The sequence below is a fragment of the Panthera leo genome, chromosome A1, assembly GCF_018350215.1.
Source record: "Panthera leo isolate Ple1 chromosome A1, P.leo_Ple1_pat1.1, whole genome shotgun sequence".
NCBI lineage: Eukaryota > Metazoa > Chordata > Mammalia > Carnivora > Felidae > Panthera > Panthera leo.
In genome coordinates this window covers 155390145-155407953 of record NC_056679.1, presented here as the reverse complement: position 1 = coordinate 155407953, position 17809 = coordinate 155390145, and the positions used below count along the sequence as shown (strand labels likewise).

The 17809-nt window shown below is 34.1% G+C and overlaps 1 long non-coding RNA gene across 1 annotated transcript in view; it reads left to right on the top strand.

The window, feature by feature from the left end:
* LOC122222753 overlaps positions 1-17809 on the top strand; it is a 141275-nt gene that overhangs the window by 59780 nt on the left and 63686 nt on the right. Inside the window, exon 4 of the long non-coding RNA XR_006203852.1 lies at positions 17617-17748. This is a non-coding gene — a long non-coding RNA (uncharacterized LOC122222753). The remainder of the gene's footprint in view (positions 1-17616; positions 17749-17809) is intronic.

Sequence of the window (17809 nt, the reverse complement as noted above, 5' to 3'; positions counted from 1 at the left end):
TTTAAAATTACCTGGGATTTATTTTGTGAGACAGTGATCTAATTTTTTGCCCATATATGTACCTAATTTTCTTCGGATTAATTTTTTAAATACTTTTTCCTTTTCCTAGTGATTTGTATTGCCAACTTTTTCATTTACCAAATTGCCATATGTAGATGAATCTATTTCTGGGTTCTCTATTCTGTGTTGTTGATTTGTTTATCTTTGTGCCAGTATCATGCCATCTAAATTATCAGAGCTTTATAATAAGATGATGGCTGTTCAAGGTAAGTCTTGCCACCTTGTCCGTCTTCTTGAAAATTGTTCTGTTTTCAGTGTCTTCTCTCACGTGTGAATTATGGGGTCCTGTTGTCAAGTACTGTTAACAACTCTCATGGGATTTCTACTGGAATTGAATTAATAAAGTAATTTAGTGAGAATAGACATTTTCATGAAACTTACGTCTTCCCATCTAGTATTATGGTATATCTTCCCATTCATTTATGTTTCCATTTATACCTGACAATAAAGTTTAATAATTTCCTTATAAATTATAAGAGGTCTTACTCTGATTTTGTTAGGTATACTCAGGTACATTATGATTTTATTTCTATTGCTAATGAGACCTTCTATTACATTTCTACTTGGTTATTGCCTTGTACATAGGAGTACTATTAGTTATTTGTATTTTGATCTGGTATCCAGTAACCTTGTTGAACTCTATTATTAGTTTTGACACTTTGTAGATTCTCTGGGATATTGTATGTAATAATATTACCTGAAAATAATAACTACTGTTGAAATTGGTTAGGATTTCCTGTACTTAAGAAAAGTTGAATGTAGGCAGTATGTAGTAATAAACATTCCCATCTTGTTTCTGACATTAAAGTAAATGCTTTAAAAATTTTCCCATTAAATGTCAGGTTAAGGAAATTTCCTTGCATTCTTAACTTGCTAAGAGGATCTTAATAAAAGGTAATGAATAGATGTTGAATTTTTTCTTATATCCTTTTAAAAGTTTCTTGTATCTTTCCTGTTTTACATATTGATGTGGCAAAGCACATTGATTAATCATTGGCTTCTTGGGATAAAACTTGATCATGATGTAGTCTGTGTAGATACATGTATGTAGATAGGTAGATATGTAGATGATGTATATAGATGCACTCTGCATGATTAAATTCATTAAATTTGCTAATATTTTGTGTAGAATTTCTTTAATCTATGTTAGTAAATTTGAATATCCTATTGTTTTTTAAATACAGTTTTGTCATTTTGAGCATTAAGATCATACTAGCTTTATATAATGGGCTGAACAGCTTTCTCTCTTATTCTGTTCTCTGGAATATTTTATTTAAAATAAAGGTTATCTGTTTTTTATAAGATTTGGTAACACTTGCCTAAAAACAACAGCCTTGGCCTGGTGCTTTCTTGTGGATAGATATTTGGCTGCTGATTTAATTCTTTGATGTTTATAAACATATTCAGGTTTTCGGTACTCTTCTTGAGTCAAATTTAGTTTATTTATATAGGTTGGCCCAAAAGTCTTACTGCAGTTTTAAATTTGAATGACCTGAAGAGTAGAAATTCCACAGACTTGTAGAATTATTTGGATGTTTATTTAAATTTCTTTTAGGTTTTATGTTTCTGAATCATAGAATAAATTTTCAGTCTGTGTTTGCCATATTTAGTCATAGGAACTGAAACAAAACACTATAATTAAACATTTGTTATTAAATTTCTTTATAGATTTTCCCACCTTGTTTTTTGTGCAATTTATTTATTGAACAGATAAATTTATTAATTTGTAAAGTTTCCCATTGTGTTGGCGATTCCAAAGACCACCCCAGGTTTATTGATGGACTAGGGGGACTCAAAGGATTCAGCATATAGTTGTACTCCTGGCTATGATTTATTATAGCAAAAGGATACAGAGCAATATCAGTAAAGGGAAAAGGTGAACGGGGCAAAGTCTGAAGAAAACCAGGCACGAGTGTCTAAGAGTATTTTCTTAGTGCAGTTACACAGGTTGTATTTAATTCCCTCAGGAATGAGTTGTGACAACATGTGTGAAATGTTTAAAAGGGAAGCTTACTAGAGACTCAGTGCCCGGGTTTTTATTGGAGGCTGGTTATGTAGGCATCTTCTGCCTGGCATATACCAAAATTCTGGACTCGTAGAAGGAGAACAGATGTCCAGCATAAACCACATTGTACAAACAGGCACATTGAGCACTCTTATCAGTTCTGGGAATGGTGGGAACTCTACTGAAATACAAATTCTCAGACACCAGCTAAAGGCCAGTCTTGCAAACAGACTTTTCTAAGGATAGCAGTTTCAATCCTGCTGTATTAACTCTTTCCTGTACACCACATTCAGGATTTGCTAATTGCATCTGAAGTGTTGTTAAATGTGTTTCTCTCTATTCTCTGTCAACCAGTATTCATATCTACAGGCTTACACAGGCTTGATTTTTATTTGGCAAGAATATTTCATACATGGTGTTGTATACTTTCTTTTGCATCACATCAGGAGGCATAAGAGGTTGCTCTTTTTGTGTGTGTGATGTTAAGATTGATCAGTAGTTTCAGGTATTGTCAGCGTGATCTGTAGATTATAAAGTTCCCTATCTGCTATTTACCTAATGATTTTCTTAGCACCTGTTGATGATCATTGCCCAGATTCATCCTGCCATTCAGAGTTGTAAAATCTAACTTTCTTTTTCATCTATTAGCTGGAATATTCTATAAAGAAGAACTTGCCCTCATCAACTATTCAGTTTTTCTGAGATACAGTTAGTAAGAAAAGACAGGAAAAAATGCATGGTTTTTACCTTTTACTTACTAGTTTTCAAAATAGTAAGTTGGTTCTCTGGCATCCTCCAAAAGAAATTGTGAATATTCATTTTTTATTATTGCTATGAACATATGGATTTTTAACACATTTAATATTTTAACCTATTGACATTATTATCTTTTTCCTAACATTGTCACATCTTTTGCAATCTCCTCAAGTTAGCTACTGAGCCCTTTTGACACACCACCATCACCTTTTGATAACTTACTTGTTCTCTGGTGCAGTCAGGTATTTCAGGCTCATCTTGTCTGTTTTCTACCCCAGATCTGGGATCATTTGTTTTAAGTAACTCTATTTCCTTTTAGTGTAAAAGTTCCATTTGGAGACCACAGTTTAGATGTTGGGGGTGCTCAATGCTCTGGACTTGTCATTATTTCTAGACCTTTAAAGTGGAAATATGATCAGTTAGGAAATAAACATTTTTAAAAGAAAAATACTTCATGAATTTATCCTGATATTTCTAATTCAAATTTGGGATTACAAGGATTTTTAACTTTTTTTGGTTTTGTGTTTGTGAGTTTTTCTTTTAAGCTGAAAATGTTGGTTCCTAGTGACCTTAATACAAATAATTGCTGTTTATATATTGATATCAGTTTGTCAACATCAATGCCATTATTAATAATATGGCTACTGAAATAGTTTAAGTCTTCTTGCCATTATTTTGGTCCTTGTTGTACATCCCACTGACAATCTGTAATCAATCTGTCTCTTGATAGAATTGTGTGTTTAAGCCATTGACTTGATACATGGATTAGTTTGTTTCAGTTTACTTTCAAATTTTGGGGAGTACTTTTTAAGTTCTGGATTCAACTTTGTTTCATAATCATATCAGATATTTTCGGTTTCATAGTAAAATAAGATAAATTTAGAAAAGTCTGGCTTCTCTCCTTCTTTCCACCCGCTTTTTTTCTTTCTTACAGATGAATAATTTAGTTAGCTTTTGATTGATATCTACCTTTTAAAATAAATGGAATCAAATATGTGTGTCTATGTATTTGTATTTTCTTTCTTATATAAACATATGCTTACTATTTACACTGTTCATCACAGCTTTTTTCATTTACTATTTCCTGGAGATCATACCATAATAGTATGTAAAAATTCCTTACTAGATCTGTTGTTTTTTTTAAAAAAATTTTTTAACGTTTATTTATTTTTGAAACAGAGAGAGACAGAGCATGAACGGGGGAGGGTCAGAGAGAAAGGGAGACATAGAGTCTGAAACAGGCTCCAGGCTCTGAGCTGTCAGCACAGAGCCCGACGCAGGGCTCAAACTCACGGACCGAGAGATCATGACCTGAGCTGAAGTCAGACGCCTAACCGACTGAGCCACCCAGGCACCCCTAGGATCTGTTTTTTATCTTACTTGGGATTACCATACCATGCATGTAACATAAATTCAGACCTCAAACCTATCTTCAGGTTTTGCTCTTTCGTAGGAAACTGTTTTCCTATGTAGAGCTTTTGGCAGAGAACCCTCTTCCTTTCTTCTCTTCTGGGATTGTGAGAAGAGATTTTGTTTTTATTTTTGACACTTTTTTTTAATAGGGCAAACAGCCCTGTGATTATCTGAACTTTTTACTCAGGTATCCCAGTTACTTCAGTTTAACTTCCCTATTGTGTGGGCTCCAAACCATGTATTATGTCCCTACTTATGGACCTTAAAACTTCAGCTACTGGCTCTTACACCTGTTTCTACTCTGTACTTCTCTAAGTTGTCAGGCTGTTAGCTTTGGCTCTTGTAACTCTGGCTAGGGTTCTCTCTTTGCTTTTGGAGCCTGGGTATTTCTAAGCTATATATTACTTTTTTGGTTGTATTTTATCTACCATTTCTTTGTGTTTGGAGCAGGAAAAATTCACTTTGTCGTGTTCCTATAAGTAGATCCACAGCATTTATTCTCTCACTCGTGTCTGTCATCCTTTTTTCTGTAATTAATGGGCTGAAGGAATACATGCACACATTCACAAATATGAGACAAGTTTTAAAGAAATATCTTATGACTAAAATTATGGCATTTCCTACAAAACAGTCCCCTCTTTCTTCTGCTTGAAAAGATTATTGATCTTCCGTAATAGTTATTTTACGTATTTTCAGTATATTCTCTTCCTTTTTCTCTTCTCTGCCTTACTTATTGTCCTTTTTTTTTTTCATCTACCTCTAAATCAAAGAAAAATCTGTGTTGAGAATCCAGGTCAACTAATGTTAGTGCTTTTTTCAAAAGGGCAATAAATAAAGTTACAAGGCTTTTACACATTATAGTGAATATAAATTCTTTTTAGTAAAACAGAAAAAAAAATGACCAAAGTATGATTTGTGGATACAAGTGCAGATTCTTGGTTCAGGGTATTTTTAAAGTCATTGAAGAGCCTTTATCCAATGACATTCACTGCTGTTTCATTTTATGTCTTTGTTTCACTTGTGCTGCCCTCTAACTTGGGTCTTCCTTTTCTTTCTTTTATACTCCTCTATTTGCAGTGCAGGTGTTTCATTAAAACTGTATCTGGTATTGGCATGCCACAGATGAACTTTGATATTTCATACATTTCACCTAGATCTTTTGCTGTGCATTTTTGCAAGTTAAAATATGGAGGCAATATTAATACACAGTAAATAGCCTGGAAATGTGCAAATCATAGTTAAATCTTAGATCCCTTAAAGAGGTTTGTAGCTTTCAGAGAGATTCTTCTTTGGGGATGATATATTTACTTGGAACTTTGACCAGAGGTAAGAATTTTGGGAAAGTATTGGGAAAATTGTTTCAACTGTTTTTGAGTTTCTTGAGTGATAAAAATAATAGTAATTTTATTATTACTTATTTTTGTTAGCTTTTAACTCATACAATGTATAATGTTTTAACCATTGAAAAGCAATGGGAAAAGACTATGTTCTTTAGACTGCTTTAAGCGGCTCCAAGGAAAGTTAACTTTCAGCATACCCCAAAAGTTATTGTCATTATGGTTCTTTTTTTGTTATAAGACCTGCTTGTATAGAAACTTTGAAGCATAATACTTCTTTAGTTTTTAAAAAAAAAAACGCTTAAAAAATCCAGTGCAAAAATGGCACACATTATTTAAATCTGTGCATTGATCAGCAAACTGAAAAGTGAAATGTTTTCTAACTGACCTTTGATTCATGTTATAGGAAATTATGCAGTGTATACATTTGCTGACATGTTTAGCAAAAACATAAATGTGAGAGAGCTAATGAGAATTTTAACTTTTTTTTTTTAATATTTCAGGCTATGGCATTTGCTTTCATTTTCTTCATACATTCGTGATATCTGTGTCAAAGTTTTATCAACTTAGATTTATAAATATGTATTACATTAAATGCACTTGAGTATAGTGTATACATTTGAATATGAATTTGTGCATGGATACAATAAGACACACATCATTTAATAAGTAGAAAGGGTTCAACAAGGTAACAGTCCAAGGTCCTGTAGTTGTCACTGTTTCACAGTGATGTGGAATTAAGAAAAAAAGCTCCATTTTTTATCTAATTGAATTTGCCAAGGGAATATATTTCATCCACATGTTTAAAACAGGGGCATGTATTCTCTCAGAATCTGTAAACCAACTAGTTGAAAGATTGACAGCTCAGTGAGGAGAACACAACCTTATATTTGGTTTCAGGCAGCCAAAGTTTTTTTTTTTTTTTTTTAATTTTTTTTTTTTTTAACGTTTATTTATTTTTGAGACAGAGAGAGACAGAGCATGAACGGGGGAGGGTCAGAGAGAGGGAGACACAGAATCTGAAACAGGCTCCAGGCTCTGAGCTGTCAGCACAGAGCCCGACGCGGGGCTCGAACTCATGGACCGAGAGATCATGACCTGAGCCGAAGTCGGCCGCCCAACCGACTGAGCCACCCAGGTGCCCCAGGCAGCCAAAGTTTTAATTACAGCTCTGAAGAGGAGGAGAATGGGAACGTTTCACACAGCAACCTTAACAAACAGCATAATACCTCCATTGTTATCTATGTTATTTACTATTTCGGCATCTTTTATGTATGTCCTACATATTGCATTAATAGAAACTCAACTAGAAACCTGGTCTTTGAGATACTTGGTGTCTGTCACAGTCTGTGGTAATGACTACTGAGAATCAGTGACACATGTGGAAGAATTAGAGCTTTAAAAAAGTACTCTACTGAGGGCCTCCTAGGTGGCTCAGTCTGTTAAGCATCCAACTTCGGCTCAGGTCATGATCTCATGGCTTGTGAGTTTGAGCCCTGCATTGGCCTCTGTGCTGACAGGACAGCTCAGAGCCTGGAGCCTGCTTCAGATTTTGGGTCTCCCTCTCTCTTTGCCCTTCCTCTACTCTCTCTCTCTCTCTCTCTCTCTCTCAAAAATAAATAAAACATTAAAATATTTTAAAAAAGTATTCTACTGAATATTATAAAATTTTAAGAAGGGCTACATTTTAGAAGTACATACATTTGGACAGAATATTTCAGAGTCATTGGGTTTCTTCTCATGTAATTTTTTTCTGTATGTAAGCTGTCTTACTGAAAATTGGCACGGTTTAATGAAGCTGTGTGTGTTCACAGTAAAGAGGAAGCTAACTAAAGGAAACACTTAGAAAGTGACCTATGTACTTGCATATATATCCTTCTTTTTTCTGGCAAGAAAGTGACTGTCTCTTTATCACGCATCTAGGGATTTTGAATCCTAGAAAGGGATCAGAATCAGGAGAAAAGTTGTTGTGCTTTGAGAGACCTAAGATGAATATTCACTTAATACAAAAAGAGAGAAATGTCACAAAAGTCATGGTATGTAAATTAAGAGTGCCTGGGAGCAATTATTTTATATGGCAAAGCCAGAAAGACATTAAAAACACCTTATATTTCTGTTTTCAACTCATGAACAAATAAATGTAGGAAACATGTCTATTTGTTTAACAGTGCAAACAGTTTCCTTAATGCATAAATTAGGAGGATGTCTTACTATTTCTGAATACTCAAGGTAGAGAGACATCGTAGAGAAAGAAGGGAATAATAGCCGAAGTGCTTGAATAACAATTCTGGCAAAAAGGGGAGTTCTTCCAATAAGGACCAAGACATCCCATATTCCCAATTCTGATTATTGATTGGATAGATTTCTTGCAAAAAATTTATTTTCCCCAGACTCTAGACTTTATAGGATGGGTTTAGCTAGCGTTAGCAACATAGCAATTTCTTTTTTTCATAGATAAGCCTGCTTGATCAAAGCAAGATATAAACAGCTAGAATGCTTTGCTTAATATTTACATAAACACAAAATGAAATGTGGGTTTTGTGTTTATTTCATATTACTGTGAATGAATAAAGGAATTCAGAGTTTCTTTTTGTGTGTTTCACTTTGATTATATTGACTTTTAGGGAAACCTACTGATATTTGAAAAAGAGATACTTAGTCTTGGAGAAGTAATTCATTTTTTTCATGATGGGGGTACTGGATTTCTTCTTTATGTTCAGATCATAGTCATGTTAGCAATAAAACCATTTATCTTCTATAAGAATTTTGAGAAATGTATACTGTATTTGATTTACACTACCCAAAAACATTCTTTATTTGTTTTTTTAAGTTTTATTTAAATTCCAGTTGGTGAATATACAGTATAATATTAGTTTCAGGTGTACAATATAGTGATTCAACACTTCTATACATCACCCTGTGTTCATCTCAGTAAGTTCACGTCTTAATTCCCATCGCCCATTTAACCCATTCCCCTACCCACCTCCCTTCTCGCAACCATCAGTTCTCTACAATTAAGAGTCTGTTTCTTGGTTTGCTTGTCTTTCTCTCTCTTTCTTTTTTTTCCTTCTTGTTTTGTTTTTTAAATTCCACATATGGGTGAAATCATAGGACATTTGTCTTTCTCTGACTTATTTCACTCAGCGTAATACACTCTAGCTCCAACCACGTCGTTGCAAATGGCAAGATTTCTTTCTTTTTTATGGCCGAATAATATTCCACTGAGTGTGTGTGTGTGTGTGTGTGTGTGTGTGTGTGCATGCGCATGTATGTATGTGTATGTATATATTACATACATATACATACATACAGCATATATTCTTTATTCATTCATCATTTGATGGACATTTGGGGCTACTTCCATAATTTGGCTATTATAGATAATGCTGCTGTAAACATTGGTGTGCATGTATTCCTTTGCATTAGTGGTTTTACATTCTTTAGGTAAATACCTACTAGTGCAATTGCCGGATCACAGGGTAATTCTATTTTTAACTTTCTGGGGAATCTCCATACTGTTTTCCAGAGTGGCTGCACCCATTTGCATTCCCACCAACAGTGCAAGAGGGTTCCCCTTTCTCCACATCCTCACCAACACCTGTTGTTTCTTGTGTTGTTGATTTTAGCCATTCTGAAAGGTATGAGATGGTATCTCATTGTAGTTCTTTACTTGGTTTTAAACTTGTAAAATAAACTCAGCAAATTTGTTTCAGGAGAGCATTTCCAAAATAATTCATAGCTAATAGAGTTAAGTAGTGCTTTGAAATAAACTTATTTTCTCTTAAAAATTAGATGTCCAGTAATAGCCATATTTATATATACAAATATACCTTATTATAAGATTTTATATAGTACAAACATTTATATATTAAAGATTAAAAACTTTGGGAATACAGTTTTTCCCCCAAGTAGAATACAAAGGTAAGTAATAGGATTCTGAAATTACTTGTTACCTTACATGGCCTTGACCAAGCCTAGGTTCTCCTGTTTCTTGGTGAAAAGTCTGTAAACATTTACATTTCATTACAGAAACTGTGTACTTTTAAGAATGACATCTTAGAATTTTGGAGATGCCCTCAGTCTGTGCATTTTCCTTATGCACTTGGCTTTATTTTATCACTTTAAAATAATTGTAGTTTAATGGTAGATTTAGATGTATAATTGTACTTTTTATTAATGAGAAAAGACAAAAATGAAGCATTAGGGATTAAAATAGGAGAGACTAATACAGAGAAGATGGGCATCATATATGAAACTCTGTGGAGACTGTAGATTAAATCAATGTAAATAACAATATCACTACTTGAAAAATGCATAGTGTTTGAAAGAATCAAAGAAAATCACAGCAAACCTTACAAGCAGTTATTTAAGTAGACCATACAATATGTGATCTTTTGTGTCTGCTTTCTTTCACTTAGTGTCGTGTTTTTGAGATTCATCCAAGTTGTAGAATATATCAGTTCTCTTTTCCTTTTTATGGCTGAATGCACACACACACACACACACACACACACACACACACACACACACATATGCAATACATACATACCTCAATTTGTTTATCCGTGTATCCACTTAAGGGCACGTGGGCTGTTTCTATCCTTTGGCTATTATAAATAATGCTACTATAAACATTCATGTACAAGTTTCTGTGTGGATATGTGTTTTCATTTCTCTTAGGTGTATACCTAGGAGCAGAATTTCTGAAGCGTATGGTTATTCTGTGTTTGCCTTTTTGAAGAATAGCCAAATTGTTTTCCATAGCAGCTGTACTATTTTGTATTCCCACCAGGTATGTATAAGGGTTCCTGTTTCTCTACATCCTTGCCAACACTTGTTATTTTTATTAATTTATTCTTTGATTAAAGCTATCTTAGTGGATATGAAGAGTTTTTTCATTATGCATTTCTTCAGTGACTAGAGATATTGAAAATATTTTATGTGCTTTTTCTTCTTTGGAGAAACTATGTACGTTTCTTGCCCATTTTTTATTTGGGTTTGTTTGTCTATGTGTTGAGTTGTAAGGGTTCTTTGTATATTCTCATTTTTAATCCTTTATCATATCTATGATTTGTAAACTTTTTCTCCATTATTTAGGTTGTTCCTTGGCATTCTTGATAATGTTGTTTAATGTACAACAGATTTTAATTTTTATGAAGTCCAATTTGTCTTTCACTTTTATTGCTCATGCTTTTGGTGTCAAATCTTAGAATCTTTTGCCAAATCTGAGGTTATAAAGATTACCCCTGTTTTTTCTTCGATAATTGTATAGTTTTAGCTCTTAGATTTAGGTCATTTATTTGAGTTAATTTTTATATAAGAAGTGAGGTATGGGTCCAACTTCATTATTTGTATGTTGTTATCCATTTATCCCTGAACCATTTGTTGGAGACTGTTCTTACCCTGTTGAACGATCTTGTCAAAAATCAGTTGGTTATGAATGATTGGGTTTATTTCTAGACTCATTCAGTTCTATTCTGTTGGTCTCTATACCTATGCTTCTGTCACTGCCACACTCTTGCTTAGTGTAGCTTTGTAGTAAATTTTGAAATTGGGAAGTGTAAGTCTTTCAACTGCATTTTACTTTTTGGATATTATTTTGGCTATTCAGAATCCCTTGTAGTTCCATATAAATTTGAGAAACTTAGTTCACTTTGAGGAGTAGTGTCATCTTAACCATATTAAGTCTTCCAATTCATGAGCATGGAATGTATTTCCATTTATTTAGGGTGTTTTAATTTCTTTCAGCAATGTTTTATAGTTTTCAGTGTATAAGTCTTTCACCTTCTTTGTTAAATTTGTTCCTCAGCATTTTGTTCTTTTGAATGCGATTGTAAATGGAATTATTTTCTTAATTTCCACATTGTTCATTGCTGACATATAGAAACACAACTAGTTGTTGTGTGTTGCTCTTGTACTCTGCAACTTTACTGAATTCATTTATTAGCTCTAGTAGGTGTGTGTGTGTGTGTGTGTGTGTGTGTGTGTATGGATTCTATGGGATTTTGTATAAGTAGAATCATGCCATTTGCAAGTAGAAATACTTCTACTTCTTTCTACTTCTAAAAGGCATTATCAATTTGGATGCATCTTATTTCCTTTTCTTGGGTAATTGCTCTGACTACAACTTCCACTACAAAGTCGAATAGCAGTGATCAAAACATGCATTTTAGTCTTGTTCTTGATCTTGAGGTTAGGCTTTCATTCTTTCACTACTATGATATTAACTATGGGTTTTCCATAAATTCCCCTTATCATGTTGAGGGAATTTCCTTGTATCCTAGTTTCTGGGCATTTTTATCATGAGAGGGCATAGAATTTTGTCAAATGCTTCTGTTTTTGTTTTGTTTTTTTCTTTTTTTGGCATATATAGAGATTATAATGTAGTTTTGTTTTTTAATTTCTATTAGTGTGGTGTGCATTACATTGATTGATTTTCATATGTTGAACCACCATTGCATACCTGAGTTATATCCTGCTTGGTGATGATGTGTAATTTTTTAAATGTGCTCTTGGACTTGGTTTGCTGGTATTTTGTTGAGGAATTTTGTATATATTCATAAGAGATACTGGTCTGTAGTTTTCTTATGTTATTTTTATTTGGCTTTGGTATCAGTTTAATGCAGACCTCATGAAATGTGTTAGAGTTCTCTATCTTTTTGGAAGAGTTTGAGAAGGAATGTTGTTAATTCTTCTTTCAGTGATGGATAGATTTCACTAATGAAGGCTTATGGTCCTGACTTTCCTTTTGTTGGCATATTTTTATTAACTGATTCAATCTATTTGTTACTGGTCTGTTAAGACTTTTTACTTTTTGAGTTAGGCTTGGTAATTTGTGTTTTCCTGGGAATTCATCCATTTCATCTAGATTGCCCAATTTGTTGGTATAAAGTTGTTCATGGTATTTTCTTATAGCCCTTTTAGTTTTGTAAAACTGAACCACTGTTCCTCAAATTTATGTGCAACTTCAAGAGACTCCAAGTAGTCAAAATAGTATTGAAAAAGTGAATGTAGTAATGTCCCTGCTTTCATCTATTATTTCAGTTATTTGCATTTTCTTTTTTTTTTCTTAGTCAGTCTAGCTGAAGGGTTCTCATTTTTGTTGATTTTTTTCAAAGAACCAATCTTTGGTTTTATTGATTTTCTTTATTGCTTTTCTCTATTTTGTTTCTCTTGGCTATAATCTTTATTATTTCTTTCCTTCTCCTGGCTTTGGGTTTAGTTTGTTCTTTTTCTGGTTCCTTAAGGTGTGAAGTTGGTTTGTTGACTTGAGATCTTCTTTTTTAAATGTAAGTGTTTGCAGCCATGAATTTCCCTCAGAACACTTCTTGTGCTACCCCTTGTATGTTTTGGTATGCTGTGTTTTATTTGTATTTATTTCAAAGTGTTTTTTTTGTGCCTAGTGAGTCTTTACTTGTTCTACTGGTTGCTTGCTTAAGAGTATGTTGTTTAATTTCCATGTGTTTGAGTTTTCCAGTTTTTCTTCCAGTATTGATTTCTAGCTTCATACTATTGTGCTCAGGGAAGATACTTTGAATGATTTAGATATTTTTTTTTAATTTGAAAATTGTTTTATGGCTTAACATATGGTTTATTCTAGAGAATGCTCCAGTGCAGTAGAGAATAATAGATATTCTGCCATTCTTGGGTGGAGTATTCTATATATGTCTCTTGGTCTAATTGGTTTATAGTATTGTTCAAGTCCTTTATTTTCTTATTGATTTTCTTTGTACATATTCTGTCCATTATTGAAAGGGGCTGTTTAAGTTTCCAACTATTACTGTAGACTATTTCTTCAGTTCTGTCACTGTTTGCCTCATATATTTTGAGGCTTTGTTGTTTGATGTGTATATGTTTATAATTTTTTTGAAAAATTTATTTTTATTAAAGTATAATTAACATAGTGTTATATTAGTTCAAATGTACAGTATAATGATTCAACAATTCTGTACATTACTCAGTGTTTATCATGATAAACATACTCTTAATACTCGTTACCTCTTTTACCAATCCCCCATCTACCTTCTGGCAACCACCAGTTTGTTTTCCTTATTTAAGGGTATTTTTTGTCTCTTTTTTTCTTTGTTTTGTTATTTAAATTGCACTGTGAGTGAAATTATATGATATTTGTGTTTATCTATCTGACTTATTTCACTTAGCATTATACCCTTAGATCCATCCATGTTGTTGGAAATGGCAAGATCTCCTTCTTTTACATGGCTGAATATGTATGTGTATACATACATACATACATACATACACATACATACACACCACATCATCTTTATCCATTCACTTATCTTTGGACACTTGGGTTGCTTCCATATCTTGGCTATTGTAAATAATGCTGCAATAAACACAGGGGTGCATATATCTTTTTGAATTAGTGTTTTTGCATCCTTTGGGTAAATACCCAGTAGTGGGAATTACTAGATCATATGTTAATTTTACTTTTAATTTTTTCAGGAACCTCCATACTGTTTTCCATAGTAGCTGCATCAGATTGCATTCTCAAGAACAGTGAATGAGAGTTCCTTTTTCTCCACACCCTTGCCATTTATGCCTATAATTCTTATATCTTTGTGATGAATTGATCCTTTAATCACTATAAAATGTTTTTCTCTGTCTCTTGCAACAGTTTTTTTTTTTAATGTTTACACATTTCTGAGAGAGAGAAAGAGACATTGGGAGAGGGGGAGAGGCCAAGGGAGAGTGAGAGACAGAATCCGAAGCAGGCTCCACCCTCTGAGCTGTCAGTGTAGAGCCTGACGCAGGGCTTGAACTCACGAACTGTGAGATCATGACCTGAGCCAAAGTCGGACTCTTAACTGACTGAGCCACCCAGGTGCCCTCTTGCAACAGTTTTTGATGTAAAATGCATTTTGTCTCATGGTAATACTGCCAGCTGGGCTCCCTTTTGGTTACTATTGGTATGTAATACCTTTTTCTATCCTTTCACTTTCAGCTTATGTGTTTGGGTGTAAAATGAGTCTCTTATAAGCAGTTTATTGTTGTATCATTTTTTAAATTCCTTCTGCCAGTAGCAGTTTTTTAATTGGTGAGTTTAACCTGTTTGCTTTTATAATGATTATTGATTATAATTATGTGATTATAAAAGTGATTATTTCTGCCATTGTTCTATTTGTTTTCTCTGTGTCCTGTTTTTTGTTGTTGTTCCTCACTTCCTTACGTGCTGCCTTCTTTTGTGTTTGATTTTTTTCTAGTATACCTTTTGATTCTGTCTTCATTAAATTTTTTTGTTTTATTTGAATATAGTGGACAATGTTACACTGGTTTCAGGTGTATTCATTTCTTTTTATGTTTATTTTTTAGTTATTTTCCTAGAGGTTACAATGGGGATTACAGTTAACATCCTAAATTGATAATAATTTTGTTTAAGGCTGCCTGGGTGGTTCAGTTAGTTAAGCATCTGAGTATTGACTTTGGCTCACGTTATGATCTCACAGCTCATGGGTACAAGTCCCATGTTGGGCTCTGCACGGACAGAGTGGAGCCTGCTTGGGATTCTCTCTCTCCCTCTCTCTCTGCCCCTCCTCCACTCAAGTGCACACTCTCTCTCTCAAAATAAATAAATAAACATTTAAAAAAAACTTATTTGAATTGATACCAGTTTAGCTTCAGTTGAAAAATTAAGTCTACTCCTTTCTAGCTTTATCCTCTCCTTTATATTGTTAGTGTCACACATTGCATCTTTATGCATTGTGTGCCTATTAACATAGACCTATAATTATTTTTTGTGCATGTCTTTTAAATGATATGAAAATTAAAAAAAGATACCAAAAATTCAATAATACTAGCTTTTATATTTACCTATGTAGTTACCTTTACCAGTGATCTTTATTTCTTTGTATGACTTTGAGTTACTCTGTAGTATCCTTTCATTTCAACCTGAAGGACTTCCTTTAGCATTACTTATAGAGAAGATCTACTTAGTAGTGAATTCCCTTAGCTTTGCTTTTCTGGTAATGTTGTAATTTCTTTTTCATTTTTGAAGCATTGTTTTGCTGAGTACAGAATTCCTGATTGACATTTTTTTCCTTTCAATTTCTAAAAATATGTTGTCCTCCTGTCATTTGGCCTTCCGAGTCTCTGATAAGAAATAGGCTGTTAATCTTTTTTTCTTTTTTTAATTTTCTTTTTAAAAATTTAATCGAAATTGGTTAGCATGTAGTGAAACAATGATTTCATGAGTAGATTCCTTAATGCCTCTTACCCATTTAGCCCATCCCCTGTCCTGGCTGTTAATCTTTTTTGAGAATGCTTTGTGTATTATGAGTTGCTTCTCTCTCTCTTTTTAAAAAATTTTAAATTATTTATTTATTTTGAGAGAGAGAGTACAAGTAGGGGAGGGGCAGAGAGAGAGAATCCCAAGCAGGATCTGTGCAGTGAGTGCATGGAGCCCAATGCAGGGCTCAAACCCATGAAACCGTCATGACCTGAGCTGACGTCAGATGCTTAAATCACTGAGCCACCTAGCCACCCTTGAATTGCTTCTTTCTTTCTGCTTTCAAGATTTTTTTGTCTTTCAACAGTTTGTTAATAATGTGGTGTGGATTTCTTTGTCCTCCGTAGAGTTTGTTGAGATTCTTGGGTGTGTATATTCATGTCTTTCATCAAAATTGGGAAGCAGTATTTCTTCAAAAATTTTTTTCTGCTTTTTCTTCTCCTGGGGCTCCCATAATGTGCACATTGAGATGTTTGATGGTGTCCCATAGGTCTCTTAGGCCCCTGTTTATTTTGCTTTATTTGTGTTTATTCTTTTCCTCAGAATGTGCAGTTATAATTGCCCTGTTTTCAGATGTGATGGTTATTGCTTTTGCTTGCTCATATTTGCTGTTGAATCCCTTTCATGAATTTTTTATCTTTTGTATTGTCTAGCTCCATAATTTCTACTTTTACCTGTTTAATAATTTCTCTTTGTTGATATTCATTATTTGTTCATATGTCGTTTTCCTAATTTCCCTTGGTTCTTTGTCCATGGTTTTCTTCAGTTCATCAAACTATCTAAGGTAGTAAATTAACGTTTTTGCCTACTAAGTTCAGTGTCTAGGCTTTTAAAGGATGGTTTCTGTCAGTTTCCTTTTTTCCTATGAAAGTAATATTTTCCTATTTGTGTGCTTTATAATTTTCTTGTTGAGATCTGGACATTTTGAATATTGTAATGCAATTTAGGAAATCAAATTCTTCCCGCTACACCAAGTAGTGCTGTTGTTACTTGATGAAGGTTGCAGTAGCTCATTTGTTTAGTGACCTTTCCACAGTGGATTTTGCAAAGACTGTATTTCTTGTCATGTATGATCACTGAAGTCTATATTCTGTTATATCTTTGGTCAGCCAGTGACCTGACAGAGATTTCCTTAAATACCTGGATCCAATGAGAGAACAAAAAAAAATTAAAAAAAAAATTTTTTTTTAATGTTTATTTATCTTTGAGACAGAGACAGACAGAGCATTAACGGGGAGGGTCAGAGAGAGAGGGAGACACAGAATCGGAAGCAGGCTCCAGGCTCTGAGCTGCCAGCACAGAGCCCAACGCGGGGCTCGAACTCACGAACCATGAGATCATCACCTGAGCCGAAGTCGGAGGCTCAACCGACTGAGCCACCCAGGCGCCCCGAGAACAAAAAAATTTTTAAGGGTATTATGTCTCTGTGACTTCCTCCATTGATGGTAATGAAGCAACCTGATGGGTTGAACCACTGGCTGTCTCTGTCCTGGCCTCTCAGTGAACTGCTGTATAGATCAAGACACAGAACTTTGGTTTTTGGAGGAGAAAGTCTCTACTGCCCACCCTGATGCCAAAAAGCTGCATCAGGAATTTAGGCCATTGTCCCCATGGTTACTTTCAGCAAGGTTGTGGATTATAGCTGTCATATGTAATGCGGAAATTCACCAAAACTTACCAGTCTTTTTCTTTATCAAGTGTTCCCTTGGATGCTACCAGTGTTCAGCTAGACTCCAGAGTTCTGAAATAGTTGATTCTAACAGGTTTTTTGTTTGTTTGTTTGTTTGTTTGTTTGCCAGAATGATAGTTGTTTTGGTGGAGGGACTGATTCTAGAGCTTCCTACTCTGCCATCTTCCATGACACTGCTCCCTGCCATGTCCACTCTTAAAAGTGTTCCAGTTTGGAAAATAATTTTTTTGGTCACCCATTGGTAAGTAAATGACAAGAGCAAGAGAGAGAGATGAAAAGAAAATATAAACCATGAGGATCAT